The sequence below is a fragment of the Camelus dromedarius genome, chromosome 3 (assembly GCF_036321535.1).
Source record: "Camelus dromedarius isolate mCamDro1 chromosome 3, mCamDro1.pat, whole genome shotgun sequence".
In the NCBI taxonomy this organism is placed as follows: domain Eukaryota; kingdom Metazoa; phylum Chordata; class Mammalia; order Artiodactyla; family Camelidae; genus Camelus; species Camelus dromedarius.
In genome coordinates, this window is record NC_087438.1 from 22,191,923 (window position 1) to 22,215,852 (window position 23,930).

A 23,930-nucleotide genomic window follows, 5' to 3' on the forward strand; every position below is an offset into this window, starting at 1 on the left:
TCAAATGTGATGTTGTAGATACCTAACTTACAAAGATAACGTGGGAAAGCGGCCACAAGGAAAAGCCACCAAAATGGAAAAATGACAACAGTGGTGGCACCCCCGTGGTCTGGATGTTAGCCTGATGACTGACTGCAGGCTTGGGAGGAAGAAGTCAGACTCTTCCAAACAGGCAGTAGCGGTGAGAGGACAGAAACTAACATCTGAGAGATGTTCTAAAGGAAAGAAATAGAGCTTAGGGAAATATTAGGGAAAAGAAGAAAGTAAAGACCACACCCAGAATTTGAATAATTAGCATGTTAGAATGGGCGGGGAAAGAGCGAGTCATGTCCAGATTTCAGTGTCATCAGAGCATCCCACCAGAGATGTCCTGAAGGTCATTGGAAATGTGGTGGTGAAGTTTGCATGAGCGGTTTCAGAGAGGAAGATGAGAGAGCTGAGGGCCTGGGCAGGGTTGCCCCTGGTACCCTCTCCCATCTGACCACTACCGCGGGACGGTCTGGGGCTGCAGAGGGACATTGGGGTCTGTAGCCCTGGGAAAGATGGAGGGCTAAGTTTGCGGACAAGTTGATATTTACTATGGGAGAATTTGAAACAGACCTTGAAGGATCAGGCATAAAAGCCAAAGAGATCTTACGGAAATTTCCTGAACCAGAATCTCCGGGCATCTGGACATCTGGATTTGAAACAAGCATCCAGTGGGATTCTGTGGACATAATACCTTGAAGACCAGGTCTCTCTCTGTTCGCTGATCAAATCTCAGGAGTTAAATGTTAAATGTTACAGGAGAAAGTCTGCTTGAAAATTAACAGTCCACCAATTGATGTACACTGGCTTCACAGGCAGTTTCTTACTTTCTGGAGGTGGTCAAAAGAAGTTAACGCATTCAAAAATTTTCATGGCACAAAAAGATAGCCGAGAATTTGTGATTGGTTGTGTTGTGACACCAAGGCCAATTAATATTAAGACAGAGCTTTGGGGTCTCTGTCATATAGCTTGAAGAGTGTTAATTTTTAAAGTGAAGAGCAGAAGAATCAAATTTTGGGGTAAAGACTGGACTGATTTAGCAGCAGTAACATTAGACTGAAATGATGACCACATTCTCTTGGTCATATATCGAGGTGAGACGTGAGCTGAAGGCCCTAATGTGAGTGCGCTGAGGCCAGGGCCAGACAGGCACCCAACACTTGGAAATCACTGGCATAGTATCCAGACTAAGAGGCACAGGGAGTCCAAGAAGCATGGGCCAAGGGCAAAGTCAGAAGTGAACAGCAGCAGGCACAGGGCAAAGCCAGATGCTGAGCATCGGGCAGGCATGTAATTGACCAAGACTAAATATTTTCTGTGTGCCTGTGGCAAAGTACACAAAGCATCACATTTACTGTTTAGCCATTTTAAACCAGCATTGAGTACATTCACAACTCAGTGGTGTTAAGGACATTCACAATGTTGTGTAAGCATCACCACATCATCCCCAAAGAAACCCCCTTCTCATTAAGCAGTCCCTCCCCATCCCCCTTTCCCCAGCCCATGACAACCACTAATCTGTGCTCTGTCTTTATGGATTTGCCTCTTTTGGGTATTTCATATCAATGGACTCACATACTATATGGCCCTTTGTAACTGACTTCTTTCACTTAGCAGGATGTTTTCAAGGTTTCTCCATGTTGTAGCAGGTGTCAGTAGATCATCCCTTTTTATGGTTGAATAATATTCCTCTGCGTGGATGTACCGCATTTTGTTTATTCATTCTTCAGCTGATGGACATTTGAGATGCTTCCACCTTGTGAACAGTGCTGCTACGAACATTCATGAATAAGTTCGACTTTCTGTTTTCAGTTCTTGGGAGTCTATACCTCTGAGTGGAATTGCTGGGTCAAATGGTAATTCTATGTTTAACTTCTTGAGGAATCACCAAACATTTCCACAGATGCTGCCCCACTTTACAGACCCCTCAACAAGGTCCAAGGGTTCTCATTTCTCCACATCCTCACCAACATGTGGTCAACCACAACTATTTGTTGTTGTAAGAGTTTCACAGCCAGGTGCTCCTTCAAGGGCCAGGGGCTGACCCCCGAGGGGTGACCTCCAACAGTCTTCAAGACCCAGCTCTGTGGAGCTGGTCTGACCACAACCACAATGGCGATCGTTGGAGAGGACAAGGATCAGCCAAATGTCTGGTGTTCAACTGCCCAAACTTGATTCGTGACTTCAGCACTTCCATGGTGTCTGCCTTCCTGCTCAGCCACTCTCTCTGGTGCCTGACTTCCAAAAGTCACGGGCACTTCTTATGCTGGCTTTGGGCCTCCCCCTGCCTTTAGTGCAACTACTCAGCACTTGAACCAGTTCACAGTTGTGCAACAACGTTGATGGAAGCCATGTGTCATGGTGGTTTGGAGTACAGCTGGCTGAGTGCAACTGTTGGCCACAAATCAAAGCTCATTAGATGGCAGCATTAAATAAATCAGGACTGGGGAGGGAGGAGGTTGTAAACGGAGGGCTGAGTTTGAGAGATAATCCAGTCTGCTATCTCTAGTGTCTTTCCCACTTGCAGTGTTTAAAGTTGGCCTGACATTTATAGGCATTTTTCAGCCTCCTCTCCTGCCCCCACCCCCCACCTCTCTGCCACACACTTCCCCTCAGCAGTGAGCAAACTGGGAATAATTTGACTTGAAATCAAGGTGGAGCTCAGTAGAGCGGGTAATTAAGAATGTGATTTTTCCTAAGCACTTAGGGAGTTATGAGAAATGAGAAACGTCTTTTTTGTTTGAATAAGAGTTACTGGTTTGTGAGGGCAATGACTGAGACATTCTATTCTCTGTGTTCTTGGAAGCTCAGGGGCTCTGAGAATAGGTCTCCATACCTCTTAGTATCAGGGTGGAACTTGCCAGCGTCATCGTGACCCCTGCCTCCTGCCCGTGGAGCGCCTCCATGCCTGGGGGTACTGTTGGACTGTCGACCTGACCTGCCTGCTTCCCAAGGAGAGCGGTCCCCAGTCTTCCTGGCCAGTCCCCAGTATGCAGCATGTCACCCACTTCAGCCACGGAGCATTGCCCTTACCGGCTGTGTGGTTTCTTATTTAGAACAAATGGAAAAGAGAAAGAAACTCACCATCGTCAACAACCACCACCACCCACCACAGAGAGAATGATGTTTACGAGCCGCATTGGAGGGAGCGAGCTGAGAGTGACAGAAGCACTTGGGCAAATCTGTCATATGAATTTTAACAACAAGTGTGTGCTCTTAGATATAATGGGAAGTTAGGACCATGAGAACTGAGGAGACTCAGGGGAAGTCATGTCAGCAAGATGGCAGAATAGGAAGTCCCGGACTCTCGTCTCCCCATGGAGAAGACATCACCTCAACAACCATACGTGGACCACTTCCCTCGGTGAGAAATCCAGAAACCAGTTAAGGGGTTCCTGCAAACCAGGTGGGCCGAAACCAGCTGCATCAGGCCGGTCACATGACCACAAGTTGGAAGTGGCCAACTGCACGCAATCAGTCTTCAAAGAACTTGAAAATAAAGGAAAGGAGGCAGTCCTCTGATAATCAAGTGCAAGATCAACGTGTGACGGGTCACAGTGGAGGCTTCCCACAAGAGGGGGATGGTCTGGCCCTGGAGAACTGAAGACAGAGCATGGAGGAGCGGAGCCCCAGGATTCCGGGCCGGGGACCCACTGTCTCCTGCAACACTTCTGCTAATGCTGCTCAGCCTGTTGTCGCCTGAAGAAGAAGCTCCTCTTCCCTCTCCTCCATGGAAGATGCTCTTTCTCTCTCCCAGAGTGTCAGCGGCCACACCTCCTCTAGTTTGGAGCTTCAACCTTCAACCTTACACCCAAAAGCTAAAATTGGGAAAGGAACTTTTGTTTTGTTTTAAGTGAAGGATTTTTAAGATGGTAATTTAAGTTACAATGAAGAGAAAAAGCAATTTCCTACCCGCCACTGCTCACCCTCTCTCTTTTTCCTCTTTCTCCTGCCCTATTCTCCGAAAAATGTGGCTCGAGAAAATATGACCCTGGGGAATAGTGGATGTGAGAAAGCTGTGTAGCCGGAGCTGAAAAGCAATTAGCCGTCCCAGGCGGTCTCCCAGCAAGCCGAGGCGCGTCCCCAAGGCAGGAAGACATCACCATGATTTAGTTCTGTGTTGGTTGGTTTGCTGACAGCGTGCTGTGTGTCCTGGGGCCGCACGAGAAATAGCTGGCAAAGACTGAGGTCACTACTTCACCCAGCTGGACCACATCTTTGCAGTGACCCAACAGTCAGTGCGTAAGAAAAAGGAGGCCTAGGCTGGTTGTAACCTTGAATGTGTAACCAGCCGTGAGCTCTTGCTAGGGTTCCAGAATGGTAAATGAGGATTATGTCTGCTTGGTTTTTGCTTCTTTATGTTTTTAAAAAAAAAACCACAACACTTCCTTTATAGTATTATATCTCTCAATCTGAAATTTGGATGTTCTCATCTGAAAGTTGCTGCTAAATAAATATTAAAAGGAGTTCCGTGGTCAAGTCAGTTTGACTAGCTCCGATTGAAGCCTTCAGTAGGTTTCCACATTACAGGACTTCTCAGGGACTTCCGTAGGAATGATGGCTGTAGGAAGAGGACGGCACAGACAGTGGTTCTCAGACGTCTCTGATAATGGAACCCTCTCCCGTTGAGTGGCTCTTGGAACTGTTACTCAGCAGAATGTGTTGAGCTGCTTGCTACCTGTTCCTCAGTTCAAACCCTTCATCGCCGCAGTTGATCTTTCAAATAAGATGACTCAATACCTTGTATTTATTTCTCTTCTACATAATTTTTTTTTTAAGAAATCGACCCATTTTGCCCATGTTTTATAAGAGATCCATCCACCAGCTTGAAGTAAGAGGAAGACTGTTTAAAGGTTGCAGACAGCTTTATCGCCTGCAGTGTTAATAATGAGGACAGAAGCCCGGAGAGATGAAATGGTTGCCCACGGCCACATGCCCAGCCAGTCAGCGCAGAGCTGGGCAGGGCGGTGGTACAGTGGCCTGCCCGACAGCTCAGGCCCTCCTGCAGGCCCCTCGCTTTTCCAGGCATGATCTCCTTTGAGATCTCCTTATTTGTTCTTACTCTATACTTCTTGAGAGAATTTATCCAGTCCCCTTATGACAACTGTTGTTTAGCCATTTTCCCTCTGTTGCATTTTGGGTAGAGAGAACCCTCGCCAAATATTTTTGGGGAGCATATCTGAAGGCAGAGGAGTACACTGGGAACAACCAGGTCCACTCCTCTGGGGCAGCTTCCTCCTTACTACGCCTATTTTCACCCGTGAGGTCAGCACGTCCTTCCGCTTTGTCACTGTACCTGGAGGCTTGGCCCAGCCCACGGCGAGAGGCCCTGGAGTTAGGGCTCTGTCCAGCAGGTGAGGTAGGCAGGTTTCTGATCAAAGGGACCTAGTAACAGCACATTATGGTCTGGCAAACAGCTGGCACCAGCGTCTCCCAAGGCCAGTGGAACTCAGTGAAGGGTGGGCTGGCAGGCAGGTTGCAACACACTCCAGCTATCAGTGCAAGAGACAGGGAGGTCTTCCAGATGCTAAGATGGGAACTAGCCAGAGAGAGATGAGGCCCAGTGGGTAGAACTGAGAGCATGTTCAGGAAGGAAGCAGTGATGAGGATGCCTTGATGCCAAGCCTCAGGGTACACCACTGAGCCGCTCCCCAGGCTTTCCTGCCTGATGTAACAACCACCCCAAAGATTGCTGCTGGTGCCGAGCAGGGATGAGGTAGAGGGCTGGAGGGACCACGTGGGCTCACACGTAGGGAGAGGGGGAGACACAGGCTAAGAACCAAGCGCGCCTGCCCCCTGCATTCCCTCTTGTAACGCTGGTCATCCTCATCTTCACTCTCACAAGTTCTCTAAAGACAGGGATGATGCCTGTTTTGTTCATCTTTGTATTGCCTGAGCACAGCGCTGCCCCAGAGGGACTCAGGAAATGCTCTCAGAAGGAGTGAATGAATGAATGAATGAATGAACGAATGAATGAATGACTTGGAACTATTTAACAGTCGTGGAGATGGAATTAAGTCGGCACCGGAGGTGATGCTCAGGGAGCTGGAAATCTGGGTTCTTACATGGCTGTGGGTGGTGAGGCTCCTCTCTGACAAGTGATTTTCCAGACCCCTCAGACGTGTGTGGCTTGTGTTTGAGTCAGTGCTGAGCAGACAGCCTGGATGTGGCGGGGAGCTGAACTAGGCTGGATAGAAGCAAACCCAGCTGGATCCCAAAGCTGCAAGTCTGTTTCTATTTTGAACAATTTGTCCAGTAAACATTGAGCAGCCTCTGTTTCACCTCCCTGAGGATAAAAGGGAAACTTCAGATCAGAATCCGAGGGCCAGACTTTGGACCAACAGCGACATTTCTAAAATCACCAAGCACATGTCTTCCAATTTCCCATTGTAATTCAGAGTTTCAGTATCAGAAAAGGACAGCTGATCAGACATTACGAAGTGCACATTCTCTGAGTTTAAAAATAGGGCGAAAAAATCAATATCGACTTAATTTTGACTAATAGAGCCGGGTTTCTACTCAGGCTGGGTGCTTGGTTTTTACTTTTAAATGGTTCCTTCTGATACTTTAAAATCCTGTTGTGTTCTGATTTACTGAGGAGTTGGAAGAAGTCAATTAATCTTTAATGCAGAATGCAGAGTTTGGATGTGCCCGAGCGGCTTTGGGAGTGTGGCGGGACTCCAGGCCGAGGCCAGGGTCCAGTCACAGGACGCGGGCTGTGGTGAGGAGCCCTGGAGTCACTTAGCTCATCAGTAACGTCTTGATTCTTGTTGATGAAAACCTTCAGACTGAGTCCTAATGCCTTTCAAGGAACCGGATCTGGATTTTGTTGGCTGCTGGTTTTTTGGGTTTCTTTTGTGGGTTTTTTTTTTTTTCTTTCGCATTGTGCTCAGTGAAGTCTCTTACGCGTCCCCTAGTGAAGTCTTTGTAACTCATCTGCCCTCTTCGGTCCTTCCACCAAGACTTATGTGCTCTGGCAGGCCGACACGGACTCTTCTTTTCCCGAAGATGAAAAGCATGTCACTGAAAATATTAGTCAGGCTCACGGAAAAGCTTTGTGAGTTTTGCATAATCACAAAGACAGAGAAAGTAGGTCACTTTGGGAGCCTGTTCTGTTTGTGGAAGAAAAAGAAAAAAACGATGAAGAGGAAGTGTCAGATGGCTTAATTTTATCGCAGCTTCTTCAGCCCAGCCAGTCCTGTCAGAGGCTCTGGGTCTGACACCATGTCCACACTCTCGGGTCTCCCCGAGGCTTGCAGAAAGCCTGTGCAGGCTGGGCTGGGAGCCGGTGGCTTCAGTGGATGTAACGCTCATGTGTGCCCTGGAGAGTTTCATTTGCAGCTGGCATTTGGATGGGAAGACAGTGGGGTTGGGGGGAGGCGCTTGTCTGGGATTGGGGAATTCATCTGAGTAGCTGTAGTCTTTGGTAACCCAGAGCCTCTCCCGTTCCCAGCTCACTGGCTGGGATCAGAAATCATACACAGGACTAGGATACTCAGAACGCCCAGAGGGGGCGCTGACTGCCCTGGTCTTCAGGGCTGTGGGATTCCTTGGACCAGGCCAGGTTCCTTGAGAGAAATGCTCATCTTAAATGGCCACCCCAGAATTGTCTGATATAAACCAAACCTAGTAGCTCAGAGAGCTCTACACACTTGCACCCAGAGGGGTGCTTTATGTGCAAAGTACCAAACCAGGACATTTCTCTGCTGTACCTCCAGCTAGCTTAGATTCTCAGTGTTAGAAAAAAAGGCAAGTATACCATGAATGGCCTCAGCTCTGCGTCTTGTCTTCTGTCTTTTCACTTCCTTCTGCCTGTTGTTTTCATCTTTTAAATGTACCTTACTTTTTGCAGGAGTTGCGGTTTTGAAATTTTTCTTTCTTTCTTTTTTTGTAAAGAGGAGTGTTTGAATCATTAGAGAAGCTTTCTGTCAAAGGAAACACTGCAGCGATGCAACTTGTAAAGGGAAGTTGGTTGTGCAGATGAGCACAATGTCATGGATGCTTGGGGACGAGCTTTGAGTCTAGCGTATTTGCTGTTCATACATTGGGACCCTCTGTGACAAGAGATGAGGTTCTGCCACTCTGTATTTGACAAAAAGAGGAAATAGAGAGTGATCTAGGGATTGTCTGTGACAATTTTAAAATTCATGTAACTATTCAGAACCCTTGGTGGGGACCTCAGTCTGTGGTGGCCACTGCAGTACATTTTGGTGTTTATATTCTATATAGCTATCTTGTCATTCCTAAGTTTTCATCAGCATCCGTAGTAACACTGAGTCAGGGCACCGAGTTTATTAAAGGCTACTACATCCTTTGTCAATGGAGGTTGTTTGGGCAGTTCCCAGGACCACCCAAGTCGATGTAGATTTGCATCGTGTGGAAAGGCAGAGATGGGGCTGGCAGGTCTGCTGTTGGATTGGCCGGGGGCCACGGACAGGAAATCTAAGGCGGCAAGGAGGCGAGTGCAGGTAGTGGAGGCAGGTCCAAAATGGAAAACTCTTAGATCATTTCCTCGCCGGCAAGAGCAGGGGCTGCGGTAGACCAAAAAGATAGGAGTGTTTTACCAGGCCAAGGTCAACTGCCTGCCAAGCCAAAGGAGGGTTGAAACAAGAGTAGATGTGGGTGTAGTGGTCTCGGGCTCTTCCACTCACTTCTGCCTGCACTTTGCCTCCTGGGCCTCAGTTTCTTCAACCTCGAAGAAAACATGGTCAGATTAGACAGGTAACTTTCAAACTTGCTATTTTTTAGGCACTGGAACCCTTACTTAAAACAAGATTTTGGTCGGAAAGCCCCCTGTGCATGTGGAATAAAGGTGGGGGTGATCCAGTTGGCACTGGGGGGAGGAGCGGGACTGGGCACCCAAGCCCCCACTCCTCCACCCCTGTCTTATAGATCAGGGTGATTCCTTCACCTCCCAGGAACAGCATTAAAAGATAGTGGAGAAAAATTTTAAATCCTTTCTCACCCAGAAGGTTGGCCAACAAGACTTTGAAATCAGTGCTGCCTTTTTTCCTAAAGCTGCTCGTGGTTTCCTAGACACTGTTGCCTGAAGGGCAGCCTTTCCTGATTTTGCAACAAGGTCAGGCCTCTCCGTCAATCATAGACCAGCTAGAAGTTTCTGCAGACCAGCTGAGGAACCAGAGCCAGGATGCCCTGGACCAGAGCTGGACTACACTGTGGACACACTCATTGTCTACTGCTTAAAGGGGTTCCACGCAGTGTTAGCCAGCCCTTCTTGTCCCAGCCCTCTCTTCCTCAACAAGCAATAATGCCAGCATTCACCCTGCACTCAGAAGTCTCTTGTTCAGGGAGTTTGTGGGAAGTAGGAAAAAACATGGTGGAATCCTATCCTCCTGTAGAGACCATAAACTGGTTCCAAAACCACATCAAACTGGGTAAAGCCACCCTTTTCCTTTACTCAAAAAAGGCTGTCTTAGACTTCTTTAATCATGAGAAAATGGGAGCTTGAGTTTTATTCAAACCAGACAGTCAGAAATTTGGAGTCTCATGACACGTTTGATACAGTCAAGGGGAAAAACCTGAACTTCAATATTAACAGCTGGATAGTTGTCCTAGGTCTGCTCCGGGCTGTGTGACTCTGGGCAAATCACTTGGGCTTTCTGTGCCTGGGTTCACGTCTAGTAAACTGAGAGAACACCCAACTATGGCAAAGATGCAGTGAGATACTAGATGTGAACGTTGAGAGTGGTCACCCAGTTCTATAAATGAACTGTAATGGCCAGCATGCGGGGGTGAAAGAGGCCCCGAATGGTGTTGTCCCCCCCACAGAGCACGGGGTCACCTGATCTGAGACTCCTGCTGTCCGCAGATGGTCACCGCTCTTTTGCTGAATCACCAACACCAGCTTGGCACCCAAGTAGAAGCCGGTTCTCCTCCGCGACTGAGCCTGGCGTGGGCTGTTTGGGCTCCGCGCACCTGGAGCCTGGTGCCTGCTCCCTTTTCTCATTACTTGGCGTTCTGCCTGCCTGGGGGTAGGTGAGTAGTTTGAGATCTCAGCAGCATCCTACGCACGGAATAAAAGCCTGGGAGGTCAGAGCAGGAGGAAATTTAAAGAAGAGGAAGGAGAGGGATGGGGTGAATCAGAGAGCTCAGAAGGGAAGGGACCTATTCCCTTTGCCAGAAGGTTGGCCATTGTACAAAGAATACATGTTCACTGTAGGAGAAAATAGAAAGTAAAAAAAAGAGTTCAAAAAGTATTTGTTAGTCTCATCACCTGGAACTAAAATGGTTAACGTTTTAGCTATTTTACTTCCTGGCTTTTTATACACACACACACACACACACACACACACACACACGCACGCACTTGCACACACACACATCAGTGTGTATATAAATAGAATTTTAAATGAAAAGAGGATCATACTCAGAAGTGTGCTAGTAAGTGTTTAATAAATGCCCATGGGAGAGGCTGCCACAATTTGTAGCCTTTGCCAATTTCCACAGTGTAAATGCTCCCACCATAGCTGATTTCAAGCTACCAAAGTGATGTCAACCAGCTTGCAGAGTTCCTGAAAATATACCAGTCAGCTTTTGGGAACCAGCAAGAGCACACTGCTGACCAAGTTTTGTTTTCTAATTAGCCTTGCCTCCCTCACAAAGAGTACAGAATTCTTTACGCCCAAACTTTGGAAAGTTGTCTTTATCAAGTTACCTACTTTTGAATCAAAATTGTTCTCCTTTCAGGATTTAGAGCTGGATTACAGCCTATACTGCTAATTCTAATAGTTGGAATGTGCCTGTTTCTTGTGTCCTATAGATCCTTATGTGAGTGGGGAGTGGGCCCACACTTTATTAGGTGGTAGGAATAGAAATGTAATTGAAAAAAAAAAATGACAGATTCATGTGATCAAGTAATTGGTGGCCTGCAACTGATTGCACAGGCCATTATCCCAGGACGGATTTGACTTAATAGAGGCAGTTTTCTCCTTTGCAATTCCTTCTCCTCGGCCCAGCCAGCTCAGCTCTACAGTTGTCACTTTTTTTTTTTTTTTTTTGGATGGAAATTGGCCCCCCTCCTGTCTGTTGGATGAGAGTGGGCTGCAACTGTTTGGCCCACGTCAAAAGCGCTAATCAGATCCACGTTTTCCTCGTTGAATGGGAGCTTAGGGAAATTGCACGGGGCTGAGGGAGGGGAGGGCTGCACTCACAAAGCAGCAGTGTGTGTGGAGTCGTCCTCCGCTTGGCTCCAGGTAACACGCTGGCCTTCCCAGTCTGCTGGACTGTGACATCCATGGTAAGAGTCAGCTAGGTGGAAAAAGTAGTTGGTGCCAAAGGTCTCCCACACTGGAGTTGTAATTGCCTTCAGAGAGACTGACTGAGCTTTGTGAGCTTCTGATAACCAGTCTGGCTCTCCCAGGCCAGGTGAGTTTCAACATGGAGTTTCCCACTACGACTTCCTAGGTGTGGGGGGCAGTGCTGTAGGTGGGCCATCGGTGGCTGGGGTGGGGGGCGACGGGCAGTGTCCCAGTAAGAAGGAAAGACTTTCCCTTTCCCTCTGCCCCTGTAGCCAGTGTGAATAGAGAAAGGCAAGAAGTCTAGTTTGGGTCCCTGACAAGAGGGCCAAATTCAGTTGCCTGGAGTGTTTAAGAGGCAAAGGAAAGAACCAGTGGGAATAAGGGGCCTGTCTGCTGGGCAACCCCAGGTCCCTCAGATCCCCTGGGTCAGCTCTGACTTCCCTCTTCTTTATCCCCTTCTCCACCAACCTATTTCCAAGTCGTCACCTAACGCTGCCTCTGAAATGGCTCAAGAAGCTACTCCCCACCTGATCCCCCAGCCTCGGGCCAGGCGAGCATATATCACACCTGAGCTGTGAGGCCAGCCTTCTAATGGCCCCTCTGATGTCTAGCCTCAGTCTGTAGAACCCCATCCGCATCCCTTCACACACACACAGGTTTTTTTAAAAATCAGTAAAGTAAGGGTATGGGTGTAGCTTAGTGGTAGACCGCATGCTCAGCATGCACAAGGTCCCGGGTTCAGTCCTCAGTACCCTCACTGAGAAAAAAATTAAAAATAAAATAGCACTTGAAAAAAGAAATTTAAAAGATCAGCAAAGTTATGTATGTTCATAAGCATTTAGAAAATGCAGGCGTGTAAAGGTGAAAAACCACTCATGGACTTATTTTCCAGAGATGAAACAGTTAGCGTTTTCGTGACTCTCCCTCAAAGAGATTGTTTAGGAATGAAAATAAAACTACTTTGTAACCTTCTTCCTCCCTGTGTGATGGTGAACATTTTCCCATATGGATACTTTTCTAGAATGACATCACAAATCTGGTTATATCACTTCGCTTAAATAATTACAGATATAAAGCCACCAGACAACTGAAATCCATTGCCTCCTTGTGGAAGGTCAAACTCCGGGGAACAAGAGGGAGGGCCAAACAGAACCACCTCCCACCCCCTGCCTGCCAGCCGGCGCACCCTCCACACCAGCTTTTTTGCTGGAATACAAAATCTGTGTGTTTACTCTGAGAATTCCATATGAAGTGGTTTGTGTAAATGACTCCTGCCTTCCGAAATTCCCACTTTGTGAAGTCTTTCATTCTTTCAGATTTATCTTAGATTATTTATGTGTCTGTCCCTAGGAAAATTGGGACTCTCTTGAGGGCAGAAACAGAACTTAGTTTGTATTTTTAGTAACTTGTGGTCCTGCCTGGCACAGGGTGGTAGGCACTCAGTAAATATTTATGGAATGAACTGCCTTGATTTGCTATGCCTGTTTTTATCCTCTTGCCAGTTTCATGTGTTGGTTTTTATTAGTGTCCGTGATTAATCCATATTACATTTTCTTTTCCTCCCATACTATGTCTCAGTCTTACCGTACTGAAATAAGAGCCCCTGGCTTGGAGCCATCCACTGCTTTAGTTGTGTCTTTGCTGGCAGAATGAAGATGTCGTTAGTTTCTAGTGGCTTTACGGTACTATTTAGAATCCCTGAGAAGCAAACTTACTTTTTCAGAGTCAAGAGCCCAGAGTCAACCCTCTTCTGAAGAAATGATGTATTGGTTTATGTAAATGTTTAAAACAGGTGAAGGCAGCATGGCTAGAAAGTTTCCAGAGTGGTAGTTCCAAGCCAGGGGGCTTGCTCATCACTCATGGGATGGACGGTGGCAGGAAAAGTCAAGGTCATGAAAGCAGAGTGGGGTGTAGTTGGCCCAGGGCTCTGTTTATGGGCTGTGGGATTCTGCACCTTAAAGATACCCGAGGGACAGTGGCCTCTGCCTGTGCTCCAGAGAAAAATGCGTAAGGCAGTCCAGACATCGTATGCTGCTGCTTGTGGGTCTGAGAATGATTAAATATGGAGGTTTTGCCTGAGGGAGGAGTAAATTTATTTTCAACACTTTATCAACAAACAGTAAACTAGAGCTATTTTTAGTCAAACTCATAGAAAAGGGAAAGCTAGTCACTTCCGCTCCTACTGTGAGTAATATCTGTAGAGAAGTGAGGATGAGTAAATTTCTGCCCTCAGAAATAGAAAGAGAGGCAGGTAGATCTACCTTTTATTGCTGCAAATTTAAATGTATGCCTTTGACATTCCCTCTTAATAGAAGCTCCAAGCACAAAATCACATCAAAACCACAACAGGTTGTTCTGTGAATGCAAATAATAGAAATTCTATTCAAACCAGCTTCAACAGAAAGGATGTTCAGTGATTCTCCATTGTCCATAATGTCATCGAGACCCCAGCTTCAGTTTCTCTCTCTACCAGCCTCAGCATTAAGCTTCATCTCAGGCTTTATCAGGATGGCAGCATCAGTTCTAGGCATCTGACTCAGCCCTGACGACATCAGCGGAAGAAGAGGGACCATCGCTTCTGGGCACTTTCTCTTAGGAGTGAGGCTGGATTTTTCCAGAACACCCCGGGAAGGCTTCACCTCACGACCCATTGACCAGTGTTGGGTCACGTGCCTATTCCTGAAACCACTGCGGGTGAAGGAAGGATGTTAGCGCTGATCAGTTAGGTCCCTCTTTAGAGCTGAGGCACCTGCTGTGTAGCAGAGGTTGGTTGAATCCCTGAACAAAAATCAGAATTCTGTTAGGGGGTAAAAAAGAGGGAATGGATACTGGGTAGACAACTGTGTCCTCAACAACTCAAAATAAGCCATAGAATGAGTTGACAGCTGTATATTCTAGTGACTTTCAAACAGTTTTTTTTAGCTAGTTCATTCAAATAAAATCTTACCAAGAAAAACAAGCAAAGCTGATAAAATCAGAGCAGCTGTGGTTGTAACCACACGGGAGATTATGGTCCTAAGATCATGGTTTGACAATTGCAGGTAGAGTACTTCTTGTGTTGTTTCAAACATTTTTTTAGTTCCTTGTCTTCTTTCATCCTTATGACACTGTTGTACTACGTGGAACAAGAGGTCAGCTGGCCAGAGAGGACCAGTATTTATAGGCAAGCAGGGCATTCAAGGAAAGCACCTAGGATGGGATTTGCAGATTTGGGCACAAGAGACCAGAGGCTGAGCTGACAGGGAGCTGGGAAGAGAAGTTCCTCTGAGTAAGGTGATGAATGATGATCCCAGAGCTGACTTGTTCACTCCCTGCCTGCCTAGCGTGGGTGGCCCTGGACCATGGGTGATACTTGCATCCAGGAGGAAGTGAAAGGCCTGTTGAGGCAGAAACAGAGATGCTGGGTAGGATTGCTTCACGGAGGGCAGGGAAGACATGCAGTTCAGAGGTTCCACAAGCTTCATTTTGGAAGGGGATAGGTCTAGGGTTGCCATGCGAAATATAGGATGTCTAGTTAAACCTCAATGTCAGATAAACAATTAATACAATTTTAGTGTAAGTGTGTCCCAAATATTGCATGGAACATACATATATTAAGACATACTATATATTTGGACATAGAAGAACATTCCTCAATTTTTGTCTGAAATTTGTATTTAACTGGGCACTATATATTCTTATTTTTTTATTGAAGTATTGTTGACTTACAGTATTGTGTTAGTTCCAGGTGTACAGCAAAGTGATTCAGATATATATCTATTCTTTTTCAGATTCTTTTCTATTACAGGTTATTACAAGATACTGACTATATTTCCCTGTGCTACACAGTAAGTCCTTATTGTTTATCTACTTTATATATAGTAGTGTGTATCTGTTAATCCCAAACTCCTAATTTCTCTTCCCCGCCAACCCTATCCCCTTTGGTAATCATAAGTTTGTTTTCTATGTCTATGAGTCTATTTCTATTTTGTAAATAGTTCATTTGTTTTTGTCTCTTTTTTTTTTTTTAGGTTCTACATATAAGTGATATTATGTGATATTTGTCTTTGACTTCACTTAGTATGATAATCTCTAGGTCCATCCATGTTGCTGCAAATGGCATTATTTCATTCATTTTTATGGCTGAATAATATTCCTGTGTGTGTGTGTGTGTGTGTGTGTGTGTGTGTGTGTGTGTGTGTGTGTGTGTGTGTACACCACAACTTCTTTATCCAATCATTTGTCAGTGAACATTTAGGTTGCTTCTATGTCTTGGCTATTGTAAATAGTGTTGCTATGAACATTGGGGTGCATGTATCTTTTTGAATTAGAGATTTCTCTGAATATATGCCCAAGAGTGGGATTACTGGATCATATAGTAACTATTTTTAGTTTTTAAGGAACCTCCAGATTGTTCTCCATAGTGGTTGCACCAATTTACATTCCCACCAATAGTATAGGAGGGTTCCCTTTTCTCCACACCCTTTCCAGCACATAATATTTGTAGACTTTTTAATCATGGCCATTCTGACTGGTGTGAGGTGATACCTCATTGTAGTTTTGATTTGCATTTCTCTAATAGCTAGCAATGTTGAGCATTTTTTGGTGGGGCAAATAATAAATATTCTTATTTTCTAAATCTAATAGCCCAACCTGGATGAGAAATGGAGGGATCCTGAGACATTAGGACATTAGAGGTGGCTTTCTTCCCATGGTCTCCATTCTGAGTCATGAAGTAGTCGATATCTCTTGGTACCCAACCGATAGTTTCGAGGACCATCAGAATTACCTGAAATGCTCATTAAAAAAGCAGATATCTGAAAACCACCATGGCCTCCGTGATTTTAAGGCTTGGCCCAGCTTTGGAAGACTGCTTCAGACTTTAATTTCCTAAGGGTGAGGATGTCACTTTGTTTATTGCACTCGGTAAATATTTGTTAAAAGAATGAGTGAATGGATGAATGACTCCTCCCTGAGGAATCCTCATTGGCTTCATCCGTGTTTATCTTGTAGACCCCAGGGACCCCAGGAGCACAGGAATCTTTCCATTTCTTTTCTGGTTGTGAGACTCCTGGGAAAGGACTTAGGTGCAAGCTGTCACGGAGAGAGTCCTGGAGAGCAATGGGTGGGAAGAGGAACAACCAGACGGAGCAGGAGAGGGCAGCGCCAGGGCCCGGGGCCCGCCAGGCAGGGGCGAGAGCGTCTGCTTGGGGAGATGGGCCAAGTTTTTAATTACCTCCTCAGGCGAAGAGATTTGCGATTTCAAGTTGAGAACAGGTCTTCAGTTATTTGCACAGGATTCCTTTAGAGTCCGACTTGGCACTCACTCAGCTTTGCAGGGGGGACGACCAGGGTGCTTAAAGCATGTTGGAAGTCCCTCAGCGGAACCTGGTGGGTGGCAGGGAATGGCCATTTTGCTAATCTTGGCAAGTCCCTGGGAGCCTCTCTTTCCCACAGCACCTATCTCCCCAGGCTTCGCCATGGAAAAACTAGACTTCCTTTCTCAGACTTTAAACCCATAACGGACCCAACTGCCTACAGTATGTCTCCCCATATAGATGTGCCCCAGTGCCTACATTCCCTCCAATACAGGGAGCTATAAAGGATTTTTTTGGTTCCAATTCCCTATTTTCCTGGCGAGAGGCTCTGCCTGGTGGACGAGAGCCCGCTTCCCATCCCGAGTGAGTGCTCGCCGGGTGACGTCATGGACACCTAGCTCTCTGCCTGCCGCCTGAATCGCAGGTCCCTTCACAATCTGTTCCCCCATCTGTGTAGCGGGGATGCTGCAATGGGGCCACAGGGCTCCGGGGAGTGCTGGAGCTGTCTGCGGTCTCTGTAGCATAAGGCTCCTCGGCAGGGCTCTGGGTCAAGAGCGGTGAAAACACCGACTCCCCTGGCTTTTCCTTGATGACTGTCGTTCTGTGCCTCCTGCCCTCGCCTCACTCAGGCGCTCACATGCACCAGTGTGCGCAGATCAGAGCCATGCAGCAGAGGGCCTGCCGCATGGCCGCTTTGTGGTCTCCTGTAGTTTGGTTAAATCTGAAAGGTATCGTGGGTACCTGGGGGCAATAATGAGGACCCCCCCCCCACAATTCTGAAATAAAGAAGACAAATTTCTATGTTGAGAATTAAACTTACTAGTTTACATCATCCACAGTTGAATAGCCAGCCTCAGGAACACCCAAATTAAGAAATTATCCATAAAAGCATATAGAAGCCGAAACTCAAGAATCTCGGGGAGGTTGGACTAAAATATGATTGTTCCTATAATTCAAAGAATAGACATCAATGCTTACTGATGTTATGGTTTGTGGTTAGGAGAAAGTGGTATAAATAGGAAAAGGGTAGTTAGTGTAGAGAACAGGAAGAAAGCCTGCAGGGGCCAGGCGCGAGCAATGCCTTTCCCGGTGTCGTCAGGTGGAGGGGAGTCTTGGCTATGCAGACAGGTTCCTTTGGGAAGTCCAGGCTGGTGTGAGAGAGGGCGCCTTAGCTGGGGAGTCCTCTTCCACTCACCAGGTTCTCCTCATTCTGAAGTTTGCCTTCCTCTGCCTCCTGCCTTTGGGGAAAACAGGCATTGATCAGACTGATGCAAACCTCTTCCCCACTTAGGAACTGTATTTCCAACTGAAAGTTAATGAAAGAGCCTTCTTGCTGGTAACTGTATCTTTCAATGTGCTGGAAAAAACTGCATTTCTGAGCCTGGGAACCTGAAGGCATGGATGGTGGGAAGTTCACCAAGATCAGGCTCACCTTGTGGTGTCTCCCCAGCCTGCCAGTGGCCTTCCCCAGCCTCATCTTCCAACTATGCACATGCCCCTGGACATTAGCATAGACGCAGCAACAGCAGGATCTTAGACAGTGGGTCCAACCTCTTCATCTGCCCAGACTTCTCCCCAAGGCCATTGTGGCAGTGCCCAGAGTAGAATTTGATGTTTTCCCACCTGGTTTCTTTCCATTTCTGCTACCTCTGGTCTTATTTTCTCCCTACTTCATTTTTCAACCCTAAGTTCGTCTGCGCAACGTCCAGTAAAGCCAAACAAACCAAAACATTGGAGTTTGGAGCAGAGAAAGGTTTATTGCAGGGCTGAGCAAGGAGAATGGGTGGCTCCTGCTTGAAAGACTTGAACTCCCTGATGGTTTTCAGGGAAGATGTTTTAAAGGAAAAATTCGGCGAAGGAGGGCTGCAGGGTGTGGGGCCTTCCTCTGATAGGTTGGCGGAGAGGTAACGGGGCAGGGGATGGGTTCTAGGATCTCAGTCATCAGCCTTCTGGTTCCAGCCAGTCCGGGGTCCACGTGCTTGTTCCCAGCATGTAGTCTCCATCCTCCACCTGCGTGGGGGTCTTAGCTCCTGCAGAAGAACCCGGAGATGTGTATCAGATTATTATGCGCATCCCTTTAGGAGGAACCATGAGTCCTCTGATTCTGTTCTTCTTATCATTAACTGAATCTGCCCTTTGGAACTCAGGGAAGGTCTAGGAGGCTGAAACCTTTTTCCTACAAACAAGAAATGGGGGACATGGAAAGCCTTTTGTAACCTGGGTGGTTTCATCGCCCCTTTTAAAGGCCCAGATGGCGCACGAGTAGCCATGGGGGCCATGAGGAGCGTGGGGACTGGTGTGTCACACGCCTTCACAATCTTCCCCCAATTCTGATTTCCTGCCTGGAAGAGGTCAAATGAGGATTCCTTCCCTCTCACTCCCATGGCCATTGACTTGCCTTCTCATGACCATTGTCTGAGGCCTTTCCCACAGTGGGGCCTGGGAACAGAGGACGCCTCTCAGAGAGGCACACAGGCTGAACCTTTGTGCTCCGTGATCTATTTCCTCTGAGAAGACCCTCTGGGTACCAGGCGCTCCAGCCCTGACTCCTGCAAGCACTCTGGGAGAGGAGGGGGTGGAGGCCAGTCTCTGCACAATTTAGGCCTTTGCCAAATTGGAAAGTCTGCGGGTCCTCTGCGGAAACACTGGATTTCCCATTGTCCCCCACCCTCCAGGCAAGTCCCTTCCCCCTTCCTGAAAACTTGCCTCCTTCTGCCGCTCCACAGAGCTTTTATTCTGTAGGATCTATTTCTTCTTGTCTTCTGGAAGAGCTGAACTGTGGTTATAAGCACGTGAATGTAAACCGCCCAGGCCCCCCTCCCCTTCCTCCCTTTGTCTTGGCAAATACTCAAAATCTGATAAAGCAATTTGGCCCATCTTTTCTGCAGTTTAAAACTTCCATGTGTTGTGTACATGCTTCTTAATGAGGCTAGCAACTCCATCCTTGACTTGCTAACTCAGCTCCAACGTCCAGCAAAATGCTGGAACTGGAAGGAAGCTTAGTAGAACCACCTCATTTAGCAGATAAGGAAACGGAGGCTCAAAGATGCTAAATGACTTGCCTGGGGACCTACAGCCAGCTAATGACAGAGTGTATTACTGGCTCTTAGACATACTTGGGTCATTGTTAATTAGCAATGAGATCAGATCCTATGCGGTTAGATGCTAAGAATTTAAATATAGTAAGATGATTTACCCAAAATTCTCAACACCAGGAATATCTAAACAGTGCAATTGTCCTGAAAGCTACAATCGTAAAATAATTACCCACTTAAAAAAATAACCCCGCTGTAACTGAAGAACTTATTATATGCATCTACATATTGCTGGCATGATCTACAGGGCTGTGGATGGCAGGTGGTGGCATCATGGCTGTCTAATCCATACAAAGTGGACAAGATTGTCACATTAAAATGGGCAACCACAGTGACCTCATGATAGTCTTGCTGCCAACACAGAAGCCGTGATTGTCTCCGTCAATTGCCCACTTGGTAGACAGCAACTGTTTCAAAGTGTTGAATTGCCATTTCACAAATATGTGCATTACCTCATAAATGCCCTTCTTCCCCAATCATTGCGTTCTTTTAGAATTCAGATGCATAGATTCCAGATAGACAGTTAATCCAGGACTGCCCAAATCCTGACAGTATGAGTTAAACAATCTTCAACTGCAGACATCAGACTTGCTTCAGTACCTGAAGCCACAGCAGATATATTTTAGAAGTAGGTGGGAAACAGAAATAATTTGTAATATTCATTTTGGTTTTCTGGTTCCCAGCTATTTTCTTGCAGTCATCTTGAGAGAAAAGATTCATGATGTTTCATGAATTTCTGCAGTTTCTCCTCATTTCCATTTTTTAAAACTTTGGACAAGTAGTCCATGTATTAAGACATAACAGTGTCTTCAAGTATTAGATTCTCAAGATACTTGCCAGGTTGTTCTTTTTCATTTCATTCATTTTTTTTTCCCCTACTCTTCAATGGTCATCAGACCCAGAAACTTGGTCCTGTCTTGGTCCTGTCTTGATGTGTATTTCTCTCATCTCTGAAATTGAAGGCTGGATGCAGTCATCCCTGAGGTCCCTTCTAGGTCCTCACCTTCTATAATATATATGAGAACACCTCTCTCACCCACTAAAGCCCCAGCAAAGACCTTGGAAATCCTCACTTTCCAGAATCCATTATGTGCCCCAGACATGTTGCTTCATGTCCCTTCGCATGCTGTACTCAGGGATCTCTCTCCAGCAGACCTTGGCCTCCACATGTCTGGTTGTCATTTCTTCCCTAGCCTAGCACAGTGCCTGGCACAATCAATCCTTTTTGCTTGAAACAAAGGCTGGATCAAATTCTTCTCCTGTCTCAGACACAGCAGTTCAGCTAGACTACAGTCAGTCATGTAGATAGTTAAAAATTAGCCAATATGTTGCTCTTCCAAAACATAAGCCAACCTAAAGGAGTCACAATCATCTTTATTTACAATGTTTCTCAATCAATTGTAGATTTGTCTGTAATACGCAAGACTGCACAGTGGTACTAGTAAACCACTAGATGAATTCACTTTAGCTCTTTAAGGGACAGAAGCATGCCCTGTTTATTGCTGCTGGTGGTGGTAGTGGTGGTGGTACCCCTGAATCAAGGTAGGAATTCAATAATAGCTGCTAATTGACAAAATTATATTCCAGACCTTGAATATGAGGGTCAAGAGTGAATTAAAGCAATGGATTCATTAAGAATTTTGTTCACGTATAACAGAATATCTAATTAACAGGGCTTAAACAAGGTAGGGGCCTGTTTTTCTCTCATATAGTAAGTCTAGAGGTAGAGCGTCTAGGGTTGGTACAGCTGCTCAAGGAAGTCAGGTCTTTGCCTTATCGTTGGTCACAAGATGGCTGCTAAAGCTCCAGCCATCGCGTATGTATTTTAAGCATGAAAAAGGAAACCCCATGAGAAATGAACCTCTCTCATAGACTCACCCAACAACTTCATGGGCCAAGACCCTACGTTATGACCAACCCACTCTGAAGGAACACTAAGAATCATAGTTTTTTGGCTGAGTACTTGCTCTTCAAACACAGGTGATTTCTGTTAGAAAGTAAGAGAAGAGAAAGAATGTCATGTAGGCAACTAGCCACAGTTCTCTCCTTTGGTTACTCAGATATATCCTTCTTTCAATACATGGGATAGACTCTCCATCCCCAGGGGAGAAGGCATTCAAGACTCACATAGTTGGCATATCAGGATTAGAGCCCTGGATCTCTGGGTGATGTGTGGTCCTCTCCATCAGTTCTGGATATAACTCCTTGCAACCAAGCTCCAACACACCTAACGTGCAATACTGGGAAAGGTACAGAATAACTATGATGAAAAAAAAACCCCATTTATAAAAGGAGGGTTGGGCAACACAGCCATCACTGTCCTTAGCAATGACCAAATCCTCCTGGCAAAAACAGCAAGGGTCCAACCCTGGTTCTTGTGGCAGGAACCCCTCTCCCTTGCTCTCCGTGGCCCTTGCCTCTCTCTGGGGGTTATTCCTCATTCACTGTCTTCCGCAGCCGCTTCTGTGGTGGGCTTGGGGAGGACACCCTCCCTGGGGGCTATACACATCATCAAGCCTACTTCTTACTGGTGTGAATTGCCAGGGAAGGGTGGGGGAGAGGAAGTGTTGCAAGATCACTATAGGGATTTAAGCATCCCAGGCTGTTGCAAACCAGCTTTGGGTGTTTTGGCAATAGAGTTCCTTCACAAACTCAGGCCTCTGGTCAACTCCTGATGAATTCTTTCCTTTACGTTCTAGTTGATGAGTTCTGCCCATCTCCCTCAGTTTTAACTTGATGTTTGCTATTTCGTGTATGGTACCGGTAACAGCTGAAATGCTGGCCTCTCATGGACAATCACACCATTGGCAGCAGGCTCACCACCTCTGTCTGATTAGGGCACTGCCACCCCCTTCTAATAAAGCAGCCTATTTCAGCCCTGCCAGAGTCCAAATGTGGGCCTCTCAGGCCCAGTGTCAAGAGTGCCTTAGCAGAGAGGGATTTCTTCCCGTCTCACTTGCCGCCTGAGTTGAGGAGCTAGGACTTTGCTGTGACTGACAAAGCACCACCAATATTCTAAATGTTTCCTACCATCTTCTCCAGCACCACACCCTCAGTCAACACATCAGTGACTTTCCAGTGCACAGCGGTCTCCAGGTGGACCGAATATTTCAACTACAGCGAGCAGTATCTGAGTCCTTGGCGTCTGCCTCCCTCCCTCCCTCCATCCCTCCCTCCCTCGTCTAGTTCCACACTTTAGGTTCTGTTACTTTGAGTTTCCTCACTTCCAGGTACCACAATGTGTACTTGTAGGGAGTTTAATTCAGCTAATTGGTTGGATTTTGAAAAATCCAAATAACAGTGATTAAACAGCACGGGGGGTTATTTTTCCTTTCATGTCTGCTTTAAGGTATGTAGGTGTGAGCCCCACCCAGGAATTTCCACTTTCATCATCTCATTGGCCGGAACTAAGTGGTAGAGCAAACCATACTTCCAAGAGAGGCGGGTTTTAGGTGAAAACATCACCACGCCCAACAAAATAAAGGAAGAAAGAGAGAAGGGCTGTCAGGCAGCAGCCCCAAACTTCTGACTCAGGCTGCTGCTTAGTTATTGTGGGAGATCCATTGGAGGCGGTGGAGCAGAGATCATCAGGCAGGGTGCTGGCCTGGGGAGGCTGGGTACGAGTGCAGCAGGCTGAGCTTGTCAGAAGCAGGCAGGCGGCGTGCTGATGCAGAGAGGAGCAAGGCCCTGTCCAGTGGCTCTGGATTCTAGTCCTGGTTCTTTTATTTACTGTGGGACCTTGGGCCAATCAATTAGCCTCTCTGTTTCTGTTATTTTTTCTGAGCATTTAAAAAGTGCCTCCTAACAATATCTCCAAGCAATATTGTTGTAGTGATTGAATAAGTTAATCCATGGAAAGTACTCATTTAGAACAGTGTCTGACATGTGGTGATGCTCAGAAAACAGCAGCCATTAGCCAGTGTTGGTAAAATGAGGTCAGAGGCCCTTGTTTTATAAGGTGGTTGTGAGGATTGGAGAGCGAACGAAACAATGGGGAAGCAGCCAGCACAGAGCAGGCACTTCCCTTTCACTCCCTCCTTGTAGCCACCCCATCCTCCTCATTCATCCCTGCAGCTGAGCGAGCGGGCTCTGACCTCAGGGCCTTTGCACTTGCTGTCCTCTCGGCCAAGAACAGCTTTCCCACACATATTCTCTTCCCTCCGTCTCTCACTTTATTCAGGTCTCTTCTCAGAGGGGCTTTTCCTGATCCCTTCATATGTCCATCCCTCGCTATCTTCTGACACGACCGTAAT

At 46.6% G+C, this 23,930-nt stretch overlaps 1 protein-coding gene across 2 annotated transcripts in view; it reads left to right on the forward strand.

The window, feature by feature from the left end:
* Positions 1 to 23,930, forward strand: part of PDZD2 (PDZ domain containing 2) — a 339,218-nt gene that overhangs the window by 92,019 nt on the left and 223,269 nt on the right. The window contains exon 1 of one of the 2 annotated variants that reach the window (XM_031443618.2): positions 15,025 to 15,112. The exons of the other annotated variant lie outside the window; for it this stretch is intronic. The gene's annotated coding sequence lies outside the window, so the exon portion shown is untranslated. Of the gene's footprint in view, positions 1 to 15,024; positions 15,113 to 23,930 lie in introns of those variants that run through there. 2 annotated transcript variants of the gene reach the window in all.